The sequence below is a fragment of the Hemitrygon akajei genome, chromosome 9, assembly GCF_048418815.1.
Source record: "Hemitrygon akajei chromosome 9, sHemAka1.3, whole genome shotgun sequence".
Taxonomy (NCBI): domain Eukaryota; kingdom Metazoa; phylum Chordata; class Chondrichthyes; order Myliobatiformes; family Dasyatidae; genus Hemitrygon; species Hemitrygon akajei.
In genome coordinates, this window is record NC_133132.1 from 105886071 (window position 1) to 105891565 (window position 5495).

Genomic DNA, 5495 nt, shown 5'->3' on the forward strand with positions numbered 1-5495 from the left:
CTGAATGAAGCAGAGATATTAATCATTCATCAGCGCTGATGAAGGTCCTCGGTCCGAAATGTGGATTGTCTATTTTTCTCCACGGATACTGCCTGACCTATAGAGTTCCTCCAGCAATTTGTGTGAGTTGCTCTGGATTCCTATCTGCAGAATCTCTTATGTTTATGATTTTGCCTTTAATTTACTGCACTCCCATTTCTCCAACACTCTACCCCTTTCCACACCTGTTTGAAGCAATTTGATTTGCTCTTGCCTGCTCCAGTTTAGAAGAGCTTGTACAAGTAACTATGTTATGTCAGATTCCATTAAATTATTGTGGAAGCCATCCAACAAACATAAAAATTGGCAATAATGCAGCATAATTTTCTTTATAATTATTTCTCCATTTTTGATGAAAAATGTAGCATCATTTACTTACAGCAAAAAACTCATTCTTATAAAACTCCTTTCTGTATAATTCATCAACACTTGGCTGATTTTGATTCCATTTCCTGTCGAGCGCAGTATATACAAAGGCTGGCTGAATGCAGACAAATTGGTGAGCGTCTCGAAATTGCATTTGGGAATTGAAGATTGTCTTCGCAGGGAATAACAATAGCTGTCAGAAGAACAGTTCATCTGAGCATTTGGCTCTAGTGATGAGAGTTAGAATGATATTGGTGGTATCATCATGGAAATTTATGATTGTTTGAATTATCAAGGGGAGTAATCAACACGCCTTAGAAGTCAATGTCAACCAGAATCTTCTTACTTCACTTTCTTTAAATTCCATCATCAAAGACTCTAGCAAATTTCTACAGATGTACTGTGGAGAACATTCTGATAGGTTGCAACACAGCCTGGCATGGAGGCTCCAATGCACTGGATTGTAAAAGGCTTCAGAGACCCAATCATCTCCATAATGGGCACAAGCCTCCTCATTGATGAGAACATCTTCAAAAGATGACATCTCACGAAGGTGGCATCCATCATTAAGGACCCTTACCACCTGGGCCATGCCCTCTTCTTATTAGTATATGAAAACCATCAGGGAGAAGGTACAGGAGCCAGAGGATTGACATTCAATGTTTGACAAATGGCTTCTTTGCTCTGCCATCAGATTTCTGACAGTCCATGAACCTGTGAACACCACTTCATGATTCCTCTTTTGCACTTTTTATTTATTGGTATTGGGTTGTATTTGTCATATGTACCATAATACAGTGTAAAAGCTTGTCTTGCATATTGTTCATACAGATGAAATCATTACATGGTACATTGAGCTAGAATAAGGTAAAGTAATAACAATGCAGAATAAAGTGTAAAAGCTACCAAAAAATGCAATACTGGTAAATGATACAGTGCAAGATCATAACAAGATAAATTATGATGCAAAGAGTTCCATTCAAGAGTCTGATAACAGTGGGATAGAAGCTGCCCTTGAGTCTGGTGGTACATGCTTTCAGGCTTTTGTATCTTCTGCCTCATGGGAATGGGGAGAAGAGAGATTATCTGGCATGGGCCTTTGATTATGTTGGCTGCTTTACTGAAGCAAAGAGACTTATAAACAGGTTTTGTTTATTTATTATTGTAAGTTATGATAATGTTTTTAAACTTCTTGCACTGTACTGCAACCATAAAACAACAAACTTCACAGCACATATCAGTGAAAATAAATCAAGTTCTGAGTCTGATCCTAATCTGATTTCTTTGTTGGATTTTCCTCAACATTAGTATTCTGCAAGGCTGCACTCTCTGTGCCTTTCCTTACCCCCGTATACTCAGACTGTGCAGCCAAACTCCATTTACAGGTCTGGAAATGACACCACTGCAGAGGGCTAGATCTCAAACAGCAAGGACAGAGAGTACAAAGAGGAGATAGAGAGACAACTGACATGGTGTCAAGGCAGCAACCTTTTGTCAAAACCATGGATTCCATTGCTGAAAGGGGTCAGCAATTGTGCTTCAGTGAATGCACATTTCAGCAGATAAGGATTTATTTCAAAGGTTCATTTATTATCAAAGTATCCAACTCTAAAAGTCTTCTCCAGATAGCCATAAAACCAAGAAAGACAAGAAAGGCAATACCATCATCACCTCTCAAATCCATACTCCCCACACAGAAAATGAAGAAAACCAGAACAGGCTCATCGATATCTGTGGTTGTATTTAGTTCCCTTCCTTTTGTTTTAGTCTTGTTGAGTCTTGACTGATGACCACACACCCTGCTTACCATTGTCTATGTTCTGGGAAAGAATATTACAATTTAGATTTATGCTGCATAGGAGTGGTATTAATTTAGTACTAAATTATTGCTTCCAATCCACAGTGACAACATTAGATTTTAGTCTGAGAGTTTCAGTTAGCGGCCCTGTTGGCCTACTGTTTATTATTTTCTTTTTGTTCCATACAGTTCATACTAAAACTCAGTGAACTCTTTATTCTGTTGCTGTGTCTCTCTGGCCACACTTGGGCCGTCACCGTACGTTGTGCCAACTTTTCCCTCGGGGTCAGTAAACCAAACAAGCTGGTCATTTACTTCAGGAAGCACCTTCAGATCTGGTAGGAATATGGAACTACTTCCTCTTGCACGTATCCTTGCATGGACCATGTGCCCGAATTGTGATCTCAGATTTGCACTTGATCTCCAGGCTTCAGAACTGGCAGGCATTTTGCAGCCTTGTCGTGACACTGCTTCAGTTTTTCTTTCCCTTTCATTTCAGCCAGTTTGGCCTTGTGTTCTCTTTTTGGTGTCAACAGGTTTTCATACATCAGAAGGTTAGTGCGTGCGCATTGACCCATCAGCATTTAGACTGGCGAAAGTCCACTCCACAGTGGAGGTTTGAGAGGATGGGTGAATGTACAAGGGAATTACATAGGGAGAGATCCCTGTGGAAAGCGGAAAGTGGAGAGTGAAGGAAAAATGTGCTTGGTGGTGGGATCCCTCCTGGCACTTATCCTTGCAAGTGGAACAAATGCTACACCTGTCCCTACACATCCTCCCTCACTACCATTCAGGTCCCCAAACAGTCCTTTCAGGTGAGGTGACACTTCACCTGTGAGACTGTTGGGGTTATATATTGTGTCCAGTGCTCCTGGTGTGGCCTCCTGTATATTAGTGAGACCCAATGTAGATTGGGAGACCACTTCACCGAGCACCTATGCCCCATCCGCCAGAAGAAGTGGGATCTCCCAATGGCCACCCATTTCAATACACTTCCCATGCCCATTCCGGAATGTCAATATTGCGATGAGGCCACACTTAGGTTGGAGGAGCAACACCTTATATTCCATCTGGGCAGCCTCCAACCTGATGGTATGAATTTCTCAAATTTCTGGTAATGGCTCCCACCGTTCACCTCTCCTTCACCATTCTTCATCCCCTTTTCCCTCTCTCACCTTATCTCCTTGCCTGCCCATTGACTCACTCTGGTGCTCCTCCCCTTTTCTTTCTTCCATGGCCTTCTGTTCTCTCCTATTGGATTCTCCCTTTTCCAGCCCTATATCTCTTTCACCAATCAAACTTCGCTGCTCTTTACTTCATCCCTTCCCCTCCCAATTTCACCCATCACCTTGTGTTTCTCTCTCCCCTCCCCCTAACTTTCAAATCTACTCCTCAGTTTTTATTCTTCAATCCTGCCAAAGGGTTTCAGTCCTAAACATTGACGATACTTTTTTTTTCCATAGATGCTGCCTGGCCTGCTGAGTTCCTCCAGCATTTTGTGTGTGTACTTTTCCATGAGTGTTGTGTGGTCATCTATGATCTGTGAAGCCACTCTGAAAACTCTTTTCACCAGGTTGAGCTTTTCACATGAACTCATCCGAAGAGAGCTGTGCTCGCTTTTCTACAATTAATAGCTGTGACTTTAGGAGCTGCCCCTTGTGTTTGAAGGTCACTATATAGCCCCCTTTTTATTGGAACATTCTCTCCCAGTGTATTCTGTCACTTTTAACTTCACTGGTTAATTCTTGCTCTTTACTGTGAGTCTTGTAATCATCTGTAGATAATAGGTTCACCTGGGCTCCAGTGTCAAGCTTGAATGGAATTACTGACTCATTTGCAGTCACTGGAATGCAGAAGAAATTGCTTTTTACAGGGGACATAGGGTGGAAATGAATCAGCTATAGAAAAGTTACAAGTCTCTTGCTGCCCAGATGAATCTTATTTTGTCTAAAAGATTATGGTATATAATGTTGGAACAATTTCTAATGAAGTATTTGTGGAGTGTAAGTGGATTAGTGATGGTGGCAGTGCCCATTATTACAGCAACAGGTTTTGCAGACAATGAGTCGGGAGAATTTGAAATGGATTCCAGTAAAGTAACAAAATATGGCTTAAATAATGCAAGTTCTTTGGAACAGAAAGGTCAAGTTATAGATGTTGATGTGGGAATCATATGTGAAAGTGTTACCCCCAGATGGAGGTGGTGTTGCTTCCAGGTTAAACTTTAAGGTTACTGAAAGTATGCATCTCTTTATTACTGGTCTGAATGGATGTGGAAAAAATTCTTTATTCAGGATATTGAGTGGTCTATGGCTGGTGTATGGAGGGCTATTGTATAAACCTCCTTCACAGCATATGTTCTACATTCCCCAGAGGCCTTATATGTCTGTGGGAACCTTAAGAGATCAGGTTAGCTATCTGGATTCTGTGGAAGATATGCATGAGAGAGGATATGGAGATCTGGATCTGGAGTATATTCTAGATATTGTTCACTGGAATCTTATAGGTCCAAGAGAGGGAAGGACGGGATGACTTTACTGACTGGAAGGATATCTTGTCTGGGGGTGAGAAATGAAGAATGGGGATGGCATGAATTTTTTATGACAAACCAAAATATGCATTGTTAGATTAATGCATGAGTGCTGTGAGTGTTGATGTTGAGGGCAAGATACTTCGGACTGCAATAAGTTTGGAGATCTTATTGTCATCAATTACACATAGGCCACCTGTCTGGAAATAGCACACAAACCTATTACTGTTTGGTAGGGAGGGTGGCTGGCGATTTGAATGATTGGATACTGCTGTTTGACTCTCATTGGCTGAGGGAAAGCAAAGACTTGAGTTTCAACTGGCTGGAGGCCCTCAGAGGCAACAGAGATTGAATGAACTGTGCAAGATGGGAGAAGACTCTGCTCAGAACTACTAGAAAAAAAAATTAAAAATGCAGAGTAGACCCCATGGGCCAAATGGCCTAATTCTGTTCCTGGACCTTATGATCATGGTCTTATGAAATGACTCATTATGCTCTTCCAGCACCAGCAGTCTGTAGAGAATTTACAAAGAGTTCCTCCATTTCTTCATCAACCATGTGCTCCTTTCTCTTGGTAGCTCCAGCTTTACAGCACTTCGCAAAATGATTTTTCTTCTCCCAATTATTGCAGGACTTTCCGTAAGCAAGACATATATTTGGAATGTGACTACCTCCACATTTGCTGTATTTTCTGTTTAAGTCTTTCTCTTTGCTTTGCTGCTGCTTTGGGAAATGCCCTGTGCACTGCTCCTCTGCTTTTAC

General features: G+C 41.4%; 1 pseudogene; it reads left to right on the forward strand.

The window, feature by feature from the left end:
* Positions 1 to 4221: 4221 nt before the first annotated feature.
* LOC140732673 (ATP-binding cassette sub-family D member 2 pseudogene) lies at positions 4222 to 5129 on the forward strand (annotated as a pseudogene).
* Positions 5130 to 5495: the final 366 nt, after the last annotated feature.